Raw genomic sequence first — 17,138 nt, 5'->3', positions numbered from 1 at the left:
GACATAAGGACAGGTAGTCTATCTCGCGGCGACATACTCTCGCGGCAATCATGTGCTAGGCCTGCAGGTATTTTTAAGAACCTGATCAGCTCCGGTACCGGTAATAAAATCCGATAAATATTGTTTATTACGTAGAATCACATTAAAAAATAACTAAATTAATTGATTATTGAAACATGTGTAGATGGACAGGTAAAATAATAAAAAACAAAAAGATTGCGGTTGGAGATGCTGGGATTTGAACCCAGGACTTTCAGCATGCGAAGCAGACACTCTACCACTGAGTTACATCCCCGCTTGGAGAGAACGGCAAAATAGGCGGTCAGTTAGCGCACACAGTGACGTCATCGCCATACTTTACTCATCGCCATACTTTTTTCATCTTTTTGTACCGAATTTGTTCCTAACCCATAAAACTATGACACTTATTTGGAGAACAATAATATAAAGCGTAAGTACTAATAATGCTTTATTTTAGTGATTCATATATACACACTAGAAACACCTATTAAAATGATTCTTATCAGTTAAGAAATAAAGTCTCATTTGATAAAACTTACCGTCACATTTCCTATAGCGAGCTATAACTCAAAAAGTTGCCACCGTCGCTCGCTAGATGGCGCGAAACACAATACCGTGATTGCCCTTTGTAACAACGCGCTTTGCGATAACCAAACTCATTCCTCCCAGTTACTTTCTGAACCTCGTATCTTAACCAATCTTTTATATCAAATATGTATTGTAGTGTAGAGGTAGTAAGGTTGATTTTACAATGGTTTATGAAAGCGTGTAAAGTGGTTTTGATACGATTGTATCTCTGTAATGTTTTGTCAGTTTCCCCTTTTAATTAACTAGTGAAAATATTGTTAATTTATTACGATTTTAATCCGAAGCGTTGAAATACACATTTTGTTGCCGATGCAAATTAATTTGGCGTTAAATGTGAATAGTTTTGTGTGTGTTTTTATTTGCATATTTCTGAACTGTTCTCGTGTTTTTTTTTTTATCGACACACGTTTCGAATTTCCACTTTTTCTCACTTGTATCGTAATGTACTATTAAGTGCCATTTTTACAATTGATATTTACTTTTTCAGTAAAATTATATCCAAAATCATTAAAATTGCTAATACCTACTTAAAGTACAAAATGTCCTTCTTTTGATCTCAGAAATGCATGGTTAAAATTAGTTAAAACCTTTCGGGCTTCTCATGCCACACAGTGTATAACGATAAACGAAAGGAAAACGGTACTAGAACCATTTTTCTTCTACTCACGTTAATCCGATAATTTTGTAACAGCTCGTTAAAGAAAATTTAACAAACAACCATAACATTATAGTTACATTAACTATTAGGCACTTAAATAAGTTATAAGGTGCATTGGGGTAATTTCGAATCACAGAAATGTTCGGGTAATTTCGAAAGGGGAATCTTTGATAAGATGGAAATAATGGTGATTTTTAAGCGACTTTCGAAATTAGACGACTTTCTAAATTACCCCAATGCACCCTACAGTTTAAGTAGGTACTTTATTCAAATGCGGGACGGCACGAGCCAATGTAAGAAAGAAAGTGATAAAATGCTATCGATGGATATATTTTTTTACTTTTACCGCATTTCACAGGCGAAAGCAATCATTAGCGCAGTAGTGTACTAGTTACTGTGATAAGGTTCTAAATTGTTCAGGCCTGAATATCGACGTATGTTCCAATTTAGAACCTTGTCGTAATGACCAACGTGAAACAATCGTATTAAGTACGGTAGCATGTATTACTGTGACAAGGTGTTAAAATGGTTGCTGAAGGTAGAAGACTTGTAAATATGGCGTCCGTTATCTCACGTTGAATATTAATGTCCATCCCTATTAGTCGAGAGGTTTTTACACGGACTTGAGATAGAATACTGGAAGTCGCAGTGAAACAGTGAAATACTGTCCACGAACGTAATGTCACGTTCGAAACGTCGGGTTTCTTGTTAGAAATTAAATTAAGGTTTAGAAATGGAGGTATTATTAAGGTATGGAAATGGAGTAGGTACAAATGTGCTCATATGCGTATGGGGGCTGTCGTGTACCCAAGAAAGATGGGGTAAGTAAGTACTACAAATAAATATAATTTGCAATTGTACGCTCTTATTTTTCCGCAGGTGAGTCAGGTCAGGCGTATACTAGATAATACCAGGGTGAATATTAGAGTTGTGCCTGCTCGTTCACTGAAAAGATCGCTCACAACTAGTACGATCTCCGATGTGTACAAAAAAGTGTAGTTCGTTCTTTTAAGATATTTAGTACAGTAGTACAGTACACTGAGAGACAAATTGTGCATAATGGCTACCTAATGATTCTCCGACAATTTTTTTAGCCGATTATTGATTCGCCGACAACGATTCGCCGAATGCCATCTAGCCGAATAATCAAACTATCACTGTCACTTTTAGTCGAATAACGTTACGTAGAATCTTGGTTCGCATACAGTTCAGTTGGCTTCTGTGCAAATTATCCGAACTATTATTGGACATTTTTCATTTAGCAAAGTAATATTTTCGTTTAGGCCACATTTAGTCGAATAACGTTTCACATTTTATACATCGTTAAAATATTTTCGAATAAACTGACACTCTTGTTGACTGTAGAAACATAAATAAATATTTCTAAATTCTCGTATTTTGTAAGGTACAGCGGGGTATTTGCAACTGGGGCCAATTTTAAACTGATCCAATTCTTTTAATGATTTAATATGTATAGCGTACATACAGTAACGCTCGGTCGCACTAGCCGAGAGCTGATCGACCTTTTTCGCGCGCTCTCGGTCCGAGTCAGTCGGTTCTAGTTCGGTTGCGGTCGTATCACACGGATCGCTTTGCTGTCATTGTCACTTCTCGGCTCTTCGCTCCTTTCGCTCCCATTCTGTCGCGCGTGTGTGTGTACTAAATGTACTAGAGGGTGCCCGATTGATATTCCGAAATAAAATACGCCGATTTTCGGTACGCCGACAACGATTCGCCGACGTCTGTTTTGGCCGAATAACGATTGGAAGATTCTCATTTCGCATAATGTTCGTTCGTAAACGGAGTCGGTAGGCAGAAATTTGATACGCCGATTTACTTTTCGACGAGTAATCATTTAGTCATTGTAAAAATTGGCCGACACAAAATTGGTCGAAACACAATAGGTCGAGTGATCATTTGGTATTTTTTTTATGGTGAGTTGGCTGGAACCTGGAACTTGCGTACAAAGTGTTCTGCGGATTCAAAAATCTAGTTGTTAGATCGCTTATAAGAGTATTTCACATTTATTTCATTTACTTATTTATATTAATCATCATGTTCTGATTCTAAGGATTAATTTTAGTAAATTATGTATTGTTGTTTTCAACTCACCAAATTTTTTCAAGAACATAATGTTGCCAGTATATGTAAATTATTACCGCAACGCAAAAAAAATCACATTGTTGAAGAACCGCCCCCAACCCCCTTTCTTCCCGTGGGTGTCGTAGAAGTCGACTGTGGGGTATGGGTTAAATTGTGGCGCTGTCACTGCAATGTCACAATCTGGATTTCTTTCAACCCCTTTTTGCCAAGAGTGGCACTGAAACTTAGTACTTCATGTGCTCTACCTACTCCTTTATGGGCTACAGGCGTGATTATATGTATGTATGTATGTATGTAAGAAAAAAAAGTGTCTTGTGCGTAATTTTTTTACAACAGCGATAATTCATTCGTTCGAAAATATTTTAACAATGTATAAAATGTAAAACGTTATTCTACTAAACGTGGACTAAACGAAAATATTACTTTGCTAAATGAAAAATGTCCAATAATAGTTCGGATAATTTGCACAGAAGCGAACTGAACTGTATGCGAACCAAGATTCTAGTAACGTTATTCGACCAAAAGTGACAGCGACAGTTTGATTATTCGGCTAAATGGCATTCGGCGAATCGTTGTCGGCGAATCAATAATCGGCTAAAAAAATGTCGGAGAATCATTAGGTAGCCGTACTAGAGAGCAGAATCATTTGGGAGTAGTTTGGTCTAGTACAGTGCAGGGAATCGTGTCTTTTGTACTATTAGTACATGTACTACACAAGCCTAGTGAAGATTGTTATACCACGTTAGTGATGGCTAGCGTCACATCTCGGACACTGGCGATCAAATATATGAAAGAGGCGCGTTCCTAGCACACATTCTAAGCTCGTGTAGGTGAATGCGTACTATGCTTGTATGAGTGAGATATGACAGGTCGACTGTTCACGTTTTTGACAGGCGGTAAACTGTGAGGTAACCGAGAGGGGGTGGGCGGCACTTTCAGCGGGGAGCGGGAGTGGCCATACTGTACGAGGGTACTCTTTATTGTACTGTGCTAGCGTGATGTTAAGCTGTGATGTCTAAGCACAGATATGGATGTCTGCAATGCAACTAAAGTAATATGACTTGAGCGTTGTCCTTCTTTTGAGAACATGTAGAATCTTTCTGGTATATTTTAGTAGTATCTATGCTATGCATACTAATTTCTTTTAGAGTGCGCTGTTTTATACCAGGAATCTCTTCCAGTCACCTATAGCTCCTTGTTGATCCAATCATAAGGCAGATTCGGTAAAAGGCGATAAATCTCGAGACTAAGTAAATCCCCCGGCAATTAACAACGAAGTGAAATCACGCCTGTATCCCATAGAGGGGTAGGCGGAGCACATGACTTCAGAGCCACTCTTGGCAATTAAGGGGTTGAAAGAAAACGAAATTGTGACATTACAGTGAGAGGCAATGAAACATTTTTGTAGATTAAAAAATGTGAAATTCTCTTACCGGAATTTGAAGCTAGGACCATGTTTACAACCAGGGTCACCTACTCGTAGGCTAGACCGATAGACTAATTAGAAATTCCTACTGCTATTCATATGTATTATGTTATGACGTGTGTTAATGAATTACTATCGATATCACAAACAGTAATGATCATCGATCGAGAACCCTTTCCTTTCATTAGTACACCTATAATGACGTGTGAAACGCAATACGCTTGTGTCCCACTTAATTGGAAGCCCAGTTTCTGAAGCACACGACATTGAAAGGGTTAAAGTGGTAATATAATAAATAGTCGATATATAATAGTAATACAATAGTCGATATTATAAGCAAAGGGCGCCTTCGTGGGTCAGGGCGCCTTGACAAGGGGACAATCGCTTGCGCTTCGATATAAAACTGCTTTGACGAACGACGACTCTCTATAATCCATACTAATATTATAAATGGGAAAGTGTGTGTCTGTTTGTTTGTCCGTCTTTCACGGCAAAACGGAGCGACGAATTGACGTGATTTTTTAAGTGGAGATAGTTGAAGGGATGGAGAGTGACATAGGCTACTTTTTCTCTTTTTAACGCGAGCGAAGCCGCGGGCAAAAGCTAGTTTTCCATAAAGTCCGCTCCAGACTATGGGCGCGAATCACGGCGCGACGCCGCGAACGCGAGTGTGGGACTTTCTGCGTATCGAATCCACACTCGTGTTAGCGGCATCGCGCCGTGATTCGCGTGGATAGTCTGGAGCGGGTTTATAAATCCACAGTTGCGTCTCGTTACCGATACGAAGCGGCTGTGACGTTGGCTAGGCTCCCGGATTTCAAGATCGCCTTCTACCAAGAATTTTATATATATCTCTGGATAGTGCGTGCCGACCAATGAGTTGAAGCCAGGTTCATTCACCTTTACTCCTATGTTCTATCTCATTCCAACACTGTGATGTATTGCCAGATAAGTTAATAAAAAAAACGTATAAAACATTCTTCAATCAAATTGACTTACTTTTCTTTGTATTATACAAAAAAAAACTCAATCAAAAACCTTATTTCTCCGGTATTTACCTCCTGCGTACTATGGGAACACTAATAATAAAAAAATATGCCCGATATGTCAGAATTGTCAAAATTCATTCACCGATTCAGAGATTTATTTTGCAAATTAAACGTTTTTCGACGATTTACTTAAGTTCTGAGCTATGTATTGCATAGTGAACCATTGTGGAAGTAAATGGAAACCGAAATCCGACGTAAAATTTCACAAGTAAGTACTTATTTTACCAAAATGTTCATAAACCTCACTGGCAATAAATTTTCTTCTATTTTGCTTGTAATCTTGGTTAGTTCTTATCATTATATTGGTTTCATTGTCTCAAATTATATCAAAATTCCCACGAATAGGTTTAGAACGATAAATATGACCTTTAAAGAAAAATAATGCTATGTGTGGTTTTACGACTAGGGTGACCAATCTTTTTTCTTGCATGGTATTTACTCTTATTGAATGGAGCTAAATCTATCAACTTGGTACGGTTTCTATGTTCATAGTTCATATCACAGTATAATAATACCAACTTTATATAATTTATGTCTTTACAATTAACATGAATAATATTAAACTTTTCAGTGTTCCAAAAGATGAAGTAAGGAGGCAGCATTGGCTGTTGGCTGTCGATTGTACCGATAAAAGGAAATGTTTCAGAGCGTTCGACAATTTGCAGATTTGCACTTTAAGCCTGAAGATTATGACACAGAAAGAAATTTTAAAAATCAGTCCAGTAACGACGGATATATCGTGGCCTAAACATTAAATTGAGATACATATATACATGCGAAGAGAATTGAAATACGTACGAATTGAGAACCACCTTCCTTGAGATTTGGGGCGGCGCTTAAAAATAAAGATACTGTTTTAAAACGTCCTAGTATTTCATTATTTCCCCATTGACAAATACTTCCCTTATATTTTTGTGGCTATTCCCACTAGTTACCACCAAGTTTTTACCTGTCCTAACTACTGGGATTTCCCCACATTGTTAATTACCACACCGGGGGTTGATAGCTACTGGGATTAGTTTTCCCAGTAGTTACTACCAAAATATTATTGTGATGACCAAAACACTAAAATATATATTCTATTGCATGCTTTAATAAACACAGGTGTCAGTTAGTAAAAGACAAATACTTATGTAACTCCGTATAGACAGATAAAGTCTAAGAAAAAAACTTAGGTACCTCAAAACCATACAGAAAAAGGTACGGTGAGCTAGATGGCGATACACCTTTGGGGTAGGTACGCTCAGATAGATGGCGCTAATATTAATATTTGACATTTTAACACATATCAATATCATATCAAGCTGAGAATATTGTCAAAACGGAGGTTCAAAGGTTTTAAGCCTGTGTCGAGAGATGTAATACGTCAAATTCCGCGGGATATCCCTAATGTATGCTTAATCATGGACACCCTAAAGAAAGAGATGCAAGACCGGCGTGACGTAATTCAAGGTCAAATTTTCTGGCTTCAAAGTAATGTTCGGCGTGCAACATCCATTGTATATAAGATTCTTGCCTTCTACAATTAAAGTTTTAGACCTCAACCTCTTTTGGTCGTATTATTGACTATGTCTTAACTGACGTTTAGGATGTCTCAAGAGTTCTGTCATAATGCTCCCTATGTTTTATAAACATATTTTATACTAGATTTGTAATGTTCTACATTTTTATAACAACGCTTCTAGTTCAAGCTTTGATTGTGACAGAGTCTCTGGCTCTCAATGTTCGAACGACGTTATTCACGCCCGCAGACCTGGCTAAGAAAAGGTGGAACAAAAGAGAAGTAGCTCTACTGAGAGCACGCATGTACTTTCAGGGTATGATACCTCCAATGGATATCTCACAAAGCCCTGATTATATAAGTTCTTTAATCCGTTATATAGAAAACTGCTACGCTGCCGTGAACCAAGCGGCTTCTGACAAGGAATCCGGGTCAATCCTAACAGTTGCCGCGTCCGATGTATTCGGGGGATATCTAAAAATGGTCGGCTTACCAGTGACGAAGGTGGCCTTTTACAATGGCGATGTGCCCACAAAAGATGCCGTCAAATTGTTCACATATTACGAAGATATTAAACACCAGCTGCGCACCGACGGTAAAGGGTGGTCGGAGCCGCTTAAAAACATTCCTAAGCCACCGTTTCGTGGGGTTCGATCGAACACGCCGACGCCGAGAATCAAGGACCCGTGCAATCGGCTGTTGTACTTGCACAATAACAAACAAAACGTGACGATGCCAATGCCCTCGATAGACTGGAAGAAGCGCATGATGTTTGTGCCGCTGACGAACCAGCCGATAGTGGACCTGACGTCCCCGTTGATCACCGCCGTGCTGGAGCAGTTCCACCAGGTGGCCTCGGCCTGCGAGCGCTCCATCAACCCCGACACGCGCTACTTCCAGGGCTCCTTCGAGGAGTGGGTCAACCACGCCATCCTCCCACACCTCAGTGACGACGATCTCTACACCGGCTTCAAAGGAATCCTCTCGTTAATAGACGACGCTGATCTATTACCTCCCGCTAAACCTAAAACAAATCACAACAGTTATTTTCGTAATATCCGTAACATGTCAAAGAAGACTACTATAATAGTAATCATATTGGCTCTAGAAATAATATGTTGCATCCCGACGCTCCTGTATTTCGTAATGAAAAAGAGAAAGAAAGATGATTCTAATGATAATTCCAAAGGAAATACTAATGATAAGTCTAGCTCGACGCCTAGGAATAGGCCTTCCATTCATGTACATAATAGAAGAAGTTACGACAAAACCGTGTTTTACGAGCTCAGTTCACCGAGTTCATCATTTCATAATGAAAGTAAGATGACTTCTAGAGTGCATAGTAGTAACAAGAAGTTTATCAGGAATATGATGAGCTCCGAATTCTCCAACGCTTCGGGTTCTCGACGCTCATATTCCTCGATCCTTGACGGGTCGACCACGGCAGACGAAGCCCCTTCTGTAAGAAAGAGTTCCCATCATATTAAGATGATATCGTCAAGCCAACAATCCCTCCGTTACAAGGTTACAGAAACCGATCAAATTAAAGTTGCTCAGCGCCAAACTCAAGTATCTAAAGCTTCGATACCTCGAAGTTCAACAAGTACTATAAAACATACCGATGATACTGGAGAAACAGTTACTTTATCATCAGTCCTTCCACAGGATAAGAGCACTTCCAACGGTATAAGAAAATCAAAGCGCTTCAAACCGCGACACGTTATACCTTCCCTTAGCCCTGGCGCATACAACCGTCTTCCTTCCTCGGAAAACTTGAAAGCAGAGCAGGACAATGATATATCGACTGTTAGGGAACTCAAATTAGAATTATTCGAGGATAACATGGGTGATTTACCTCTGATGATGAGTAACAGTGAAAAGACTGTGGACTTCGTTTCACCCCGGCCGAGTAGAACACACACTAAAAACAGCGAGGACCATATCAATCGATGGATGAAAAAGGAAGAAAGCCTGGATAGAGTGGATAGACACAGGAGAAGCGAGATATCAAGACAAAAAATACCTAATAATCCGGAAGCACCACCAATAAGGAAAGGAATATTAAAGTTGGATAAAACGAAATCAAGCAAGATTCCGAAGATAATTAGTTCACCGAGGAATGTGTTTGTATGTTCTGCACAAACGTGAGTAAATTGATGTAGTTTTAATAGTAAGCTGGAGTTTCGTAGGTGTCGTAGATGTCGACTAGCTTGCCACTCACAATTTCAGTTTCACCACATCCACTGATAAAGGCTCGCTCTTCAAGAACAGATGAGAAGCTTGCGTGCAAAATGTTAATACAGGTTGGCCCAAAATTACGTTGACAAAGAATAGGGAAATGTTGAAATAAACCAAAATATCGAAGTTACCGAAAATATTTTTGGGCCTATATTATATTGTATATTTCTACTATTTTCTACATTCACCTTGGATATTTCAACAGATAATATAGGCCCAAAAATATTTTCGGTAACTTCGATAATTATTTTGGTTTATTTCAACATTTCCCTATTCTTTGTCAACGTAATTTTGGGCAACCCTGTAATTTAATGCAAATTTTACTTTGATGTATTGAACTCTTTTTTTTTTACCTTGTGCCTATAGATATAGGCATGAACGCATGTACCTACAGGACGTTTCACCAAGACGAATAGAATGAATAAAACTTTGATTGTTTAAGTGACACCCGTCGGTATACAGTACAGTAGTAACTGTCTTGAACCATTTTCATTAGACTTATATATACCGTGATTACCTTTTTGATTTTTGTCGAGCTCCCGATATTTCGACGCATCATGATCACGGAAAACATGCATGCATGCAACTGCGTAGAAATATCGGAAGCTCGACAAATATCAAAAAGGTAATCACAGTCTATAATGTTTATATCCCGGTCAATATAAGTCTAATGAAAATACTTATCCGTGAATCATTCAAAACTCTTATGAGCCATTAGAGAGCGCGCACATACAGCGCGCACACAGGCAATTTTTGGCAGCGACTTTTGTCGCGACCATGGCCTAGTATGAAAGTGCGCACGCGAAGCAACACAACTTTTCATACAAATACGAAAGTCACCGAGCAACTTTGTCGCCCGTGGGCGGGCACCCTTATATTGGTTAATCTGTCACACACATAGACATAATATTCGTGTCAGCTCTTGTGAATTGATCTTTAAGTGATCTGTAAGTATATGTAAAACCAGAGTGGACGCTCGGAACGGATCGTTCATCGCATGCGCGGATCCAGGAGCCTAGGTTGGCCATACAAATAGACCACGTGACCCCCCCCCCGGGGCCTGGGCGTTTACCACGTGACCCCCCCCCCTGGGCACGAAGCTGGATCCGCGCTTGGTTCATCGGGGAGTACACGCTATACAGCGTCGAGTCAGGACACTTTGTATGAGCTTCAATTGTTCGACATGCACGCCGCACGCCCCTCCCCGCCCCACCCAATATGAGCGTCCACTCAAGCTTTATATGAATTACTCTTTTGTTTCAGAACAAAAAGACAACCGGCTCGCAGTGCCCGAAAGAGCATGATCCCTAAAGCGCGCCAGAGCATCCCGCGAACGCTGGATGACAGCGCGCTCGCCAGCAGCAGCCCTAGAGAAGTGAAGTTGAATGTTACTCTGTAATTTTACTTATTCTTATTATAGATTTACTTGCATACTTAATTGTAGTCTGTTATTGGGAAGCAGCCGTGGGGGAAACTCACCAAAAACAGGATCGATCGGAAGAAACTTTCAGAGTCCTTTGCCGAGATGTAAGTAGGAATTTCAGGACACTTGACAGTTAGTTTTTGGGTATCATATAATCGCTTTAACGTAAATACATAGGAATATTAAAGCATTATCAAAAGTAGCGTGTGGTGACGGGTTAAGAATTTCACCACCCCCTTTCTTCCCGTGGGTGTCGTAGAAGTCGACTGTGGGTTAAATTGTGGCGTATGCGAGAGGCTGACAACCTGTCACTGCAATGTCACAATTTGGATTTATTTCAACACCTTTTTGCCAAGAGTGGCACTGAAACTCAAATAAATAAACTATAGTGTCATTTTGTTAGGGAACAAAATGACACTATTTAACAACAAACAAGTTTTGCACCAATCTAGCATAGGTAGCAATTCCCTAATTGACTGAGCCTTATACCTATGCTAGATTGGTGCAAAACTTGTTTGCGTGTAAACTATTCTGCCCTCGCCGAAAAGCGCTATCTCAAACGAAAATCCATAGCTAACTGACAGTTCCATTTTCAAAATCATTTGGTTTTGAGATTGCGCCACTCGGCTTAGCAGGGCAGTATTATCCGCAGAATCCTTAGCTTTTCCGGGGCAATATTTCTGGCCGCAGCATCCCGGGGCCCTGTTAATCACTGACGAATTTATTGTAGAACCACCGGCCAGTGAATTATATCCGGGGGCAGGTGCTCTTCGTAATCTGTCATTATACCACTTAGCAGATTGGGCCCGGCGTTAATAAATAATATCGTGGGGTAGCCATTTTGCTTATGGGTGCGCGAATTTTTAAAGATGTTATTTTTAGCAAATATTAAATAAATAAGGTACCAGATCGACCTAACATAAAACGAGCATAAGATGTACTATGGGTACTATATTACTAGGCGACTTATGCACAACCATGATTCTGGAACAAATATCTGTATGCCCTTACTGGGATTCGAAACCAGAACAAATTCAAACTATACAAAAAAAAAATATAAAAAACATTGAGTCGTATTGAGAACCTCCTCCTTTTTTAAAAGTCGGTTAAAAATTACTACTCCATGGTTTACGGTTTGTCCTAACTACAAGTGATGCACTCTGCCATCAGAATGTTGCAGTAATACTCCCTATAGTTATAATACCGAATTCACTTTATTCACTGCAATTGGTCCTTAACAATTAATCTGCACCCAATTCGGGCAGCGAACGATTAGTAGGGTGTCCACGTCCACGGTGTCCGTAAATTACGGATAGTCTCGATTTGCGGGTAATCCCGTGTCGATCGGGCATTAGCGCCGCAATCGTGCGTAATCCCACAACATTGGCCTATTCCACCACTTGGTGGTCGGTTATTACATCGCTTGCAAAGCGTTTGTAGTGGCCAGTTTAAGTGCAACTTATAGGAAACGAATTCTACCATACCATTTTATCGAATTTTGGTGCGAGGACCAAAATATAAGTTAAAATTGGCATATATGCAGATCTACACGGTCGATCATAGTTAGCATGTATCCTAGAACTTTATCTATAATCTATCTGGATCTTATGAGGTAGAAGAAAATAGGGCACTAAAACCTGATAAAATGGTTTAACAGTTTCATTACATCCGTAATGATCTGATCTGCATGAAAGCATATACCTATGTATGGTAATTTTTCAAAAAAATCCAAATATAAGTAATATTATTATTGCAAGATAAGATTTGTTGCTTCACATTGTATACTTTTATTTAAAAAAAAATGTTTAGTTCCTAAAGCTAAGATAATCAAAGATATGACTATTATTCAATACTTCACCAATATCAAATAACAAATATAAAAAATCGACCTAACCAAAGTTCACGCTTTGCCACGACGCCAAAATCATCACCTATCAACAGTATCACCACTACGCAGCCCTCTGGTTTCAGAACAACAGCTCGCATTGCAATGGGAACAATATCACTGGACAGTATTTATGGCGGCCTCCGCTATTAGTGATGCCATAAGTAATTGGTAGTAAGAGGCAGCGCCCGTTGTGCTATATTGTCTGTGCTATTTGTGGCAAATGGCCATGACGCTGGAATGTGTTGGTCAATTCAGTTACGATAATCACATTATGGGGTAGTAAGCTGGGGATTTATTTTATCAAGTGAGATAAATCCATGTTCATTATTAAAACTTAGGTCTTAAAAAGATACTAAATTAAAAACTACCTACCAGTACTAATATACTTATTTTATTTTATTACTTGAAACACTATTAAAGTCAAAACTATTAAAGTCAGATTTCAGCAAGACAATAATTTAAAAAGTTCGTAAGTATAGTAAAGAATAGAGCGAAAAGAAATTTGAATAACGTGCAAGGCTTATGGAGTTCTAATACTATCATACGAATATATACCTATATGACATAAATACTATCGCAAAATCTTACTTCAATAATGTGCCATTCCGAAAGACATTGAGATTTTTGTTACGTACAGACTTACCTACAATAATGACACTGATATGATGAAAGGTAGTATCAACATTGATATAGTATTTTGATAAACGATAACCATGTGGGAATGACATGTGGTAAACAAAAATCATGGGTTCAAACCTCGGTTGTGAAGTATAAAACAAAAACAAGCCTTAAAAATTGTAAAAACATTTTATGACCAAAACATTTTCCAGAATCCGTATTATACTTGTACTTAAATAAAAACACCTCATAAAAATGCAAAAACAAACGCGCACCGGATGACCACATCTAAATTGATACAGTTTACCAATAATCCCACAAAATTAAATAAACATAAAGCAGCCGGGGCGGAGTTCACCTCTGATTTATCGGCGGCCGGATTACGCTGTCCGGGACAAATTCCCGGACAAATCCCGTGACAAAGTGTCGTGGGGACACATTAGCATTTTTACAAGGGACATGTGGAAGTGGCGGGTTAGGAAAAATCGAGCGTTTGGCCAGGGAAAATGAAATTCCTTGCCGGTGTCTATATTTCCTAGCTTATATAACCCGGCAACCTTCAAATCAAGGGTGAACAGGCATCTGGGCGAGCTCGCTCCGTAGGCAAAATCATGGTCTTTGGCTAGTCTGTGGCCAAGACTAAGCCCATTTATAAAACTGTTGGGTTGGTAAGAAAGTAATGAGCGAATCATAACCAATATTGTAATTTTTATTTAATTTATTATTTTAATCATTTATCAAAAATATAACGGCCTTCGTTATCTACTACTTGTCTCCATCGTTCTGGTAAAGAATGAATAGCATCGGCGAAGAAGTTCTTAGGTTTAGATTCAAAAAACTCAGCTATGTACTGTCGTGGATGGGCTTGATCATCGAACTTTTTTTCATTCAAGGCATTGCTTAGCGATCTGAACAATGCGTAATCCGTAGGTGCCAAGTCTGGAGAGTACGGTGGATGAGGTATCACTTTCCAACCTAGCTCCAATAGCTTTAGCCGAGTCACTTTTGCAATGTGTGGGCGAGCATTGTCGAGTAAGAAAAAACTTTAGCATGCTGTGGACGATTCTGACAGATTTTTTGCTTTAAATTTTCAAGCTGATTACAGTATACTGATGCGGTAACAGTCATTCCACTTGGTAGGAGTTCCCAGTGAATAATACCATGAATATCCCACCAAACGGACAGCATAACTTTTTTCGGGTGAGGCTCTGTTTTTGGTGCCTCTATTCCTTTTTCGTTTGGAGCTAGCCACTGACGTTTGCGTGTGTGATTTATATATAAGACCCATTTTTCATCTCCAGTGATAAGATGGTCCAACCAGTTGAATGTGCGGCGAAAAGACAGAAGTTGTATGCAGATATCGGCACGGCGGTTTAGTTGATCTCTATCAAGTTCGTGCGGTATCCAAACACTGTATTTGTAGTTTTTTCCCAACTCGTGTAAATGTGTTTCTATGGTGACATGAGAGCAGCCTAACTCGGTAGCAAGAGTACGACTCGTTAGCCTCGGATCTCCTTCAATTAAGGTTTTTAATTTGGCTACATCAATCTTCACCGGTCGACCAGACTTAGGTTGATCTGATAATGAAAAGTCGCCACTACGAAACCGCTGGAACCATCGTTTCGCCGTGGCCTCAGACACAACTTTAGGAGCAACACGCTGACATATATTACGCACTGCAGCACTGCTTCGGCGGCTGAATGGCCAGACTGAAATTCATATAGTAAGCAATGCCTTACATGCACTTTTAATTCGTCCATTTTCTTCCTTATATTAGCTCGGCGACAGCTAGTGAATGACTGACGAGAAACTGTGCGACTCGCCCTTTATATACTTTCGACCATAGAAGATTCTAGAACTCTCAAAAATTTTATGTGGAATTCAATCGATCGCTCATTACTTTCTTACCAACCCAATATAACGTCAGCGAGCATTTCCCATAGATGTAGCAGTTTCGTTGCAGTTCTGATTCGGCCCTTGCCGTACACACTTTATGAGTTTGTATGATTCAAATGTCTCAAATAGGCTGGCGTATAATGTAGCGTCTTACCGGATGTCAGTCGTTATCCAATAACGCCCGTGATGTCTTCTTTCACTTGTTTTGTACACATTATTAAGCTCTTAAGCACATTCAATTGTTTGTGGCACGATATAGTTCATTTGAGAAGTCACGGAAGATCTAATTCTAGTCAAGTTTGCTAAAACTGAGGTGTCCTACAGAATTCAATCGTGTGAATTAAAGCTGTATCCTTTCATCATTCGATCATACCTAGGTGCATCTTCTTAGCACTTATGATATTTGAATTATGACGAAATATTTTCTTTTGTCTTATGCTCACGTCAATCACGTTAAAAAGATATTTCCATAATATGTATTTACTGTTCTCCATTTTTAACCGACTTCAAAAAAAGAGGAGGTTCTCAATTCGTCGGGGTCTTTTTATTCCACATGAGACCACTCAATATTTTAAAACTTTATTTGTAACTCAGAGCTGTATAAGCATTTTTTTTTTATTTCAGCCTAATTTTTGATATCATTCAATGTAAAATAATAACATATTCTTAGATACCAAGACATCAAATCTTACTGTTCAAATAACACGTATTTCCTTCTTCAATTAATAAACGTTCAAGTTTACCCTTCTCGCTCACAGTAATTCGTGACACACGGGATCGTTAACAATAACCAAGTACACAAACAGCATTAATTCAACAAACACCGCTCAAGATTCACTATTTATTGACGCTAAGCAAATAAAAGCCAAGGAATTTTGGAGGCAAGTCAGCCGAAATTGCTGGAGCTCTGAAATGGGAAAATAGAGACACTGCATAACCCGAGAAGCTAACTTAGTGATGTGACGATGAGAATACTAGCTTCTGAGAATAAGTTCGAAGAAATTTCCAGAAATTTTTCCAACTTTCTCGAGAACATGCTGACTTGCAGAAAATAGTGCACTATCTTATGTTTTAAGGGGACTATATATTTTCATTCATTTAGACATCATTAGCCCAAATAACCTGTTTGAGGAATTTTGTGAGGTTTTACTGCCGGTCTTTAATTAGTTATTATATTTCTTTAATATTACTTCAAGTTTCTATGGTAGGTATTTTGTCTTATTTGTTTCAATAAGCGGTTAAAGTTACGATAGAAGTTTTAGATCCCAGAAAACGTTCCGGAAAATTCAAAGAACGTTTCTGGTAGATTTGTCTGTACTCTGTAAAAGCAATTGGCTTGATGTAAAGTCAGTACTTTGCAATCTTGTGGAGGCCCTATGCAGTAGTATGCCTAACTATGAGGTGCGCTAGGACCTAAGCACAGTACAATAAACAGTATTATCGTACAGTATGGCCACTCCCGCTCCCCGCTGAAAGTTCTTCTCTCAGTTGTCTCTCAGTTACCGCCTGTCAAAAACGCGAACAACCGACCTGTCAATGTCATATCTCACGCATGGAAGCATAGTGCGCGTTCACCTACACAAACTTCGAATGTGTGCTATTAATAACGCGCCTCTTTCATATATTTGATCACCAGTGTCCGAGATGTGACCTAAGACTATTGCGCCTCCGGGACAATAGACTGAGAAACCAATTCAAAAGTTTACTAAATAAACTAAATAGCAAACTG

At 39.1% G+C, this 17,138-nt stretch overlaps 1 non-coding gene across 1 annotated transcript; it reads right to left on the bottom strand.

Annotated features, from left to right (window-relative positions):
* Nucleotides 1-223: 223 nt before the first annotated feature.
* Trnaa-cgc lies at nt 224-295 on the bottom strand. The gene has a single exon. It is a non-coding gene; the product is annotated as a tRNA-Ala (tRNA).
* Between the last annotated feature and the right edge of the window lie 16,843 nt (nt 296-17,138).

Source organism: Leguminivora glycinivorella, chromosome 15 (genome assembly GCF_023078275.1).
Source record: "Leguminivora glycinivorella isolate SPB_JAAS2020 chromosome 15, LegGlyc_1.1, whole genome shotgun sequence".
Taxonomy (NCBI): Eukaryota; Metazoa; Arthropoda; class Insecta; order Lepidoptera; family Tortricidae; genus Leguminivora; species Leguminivora glycinivorella.
Note: the sequence above shows the minus strand (reverse complement) of the source record. Positions and strands in the feature narration are given on the sequence as shown.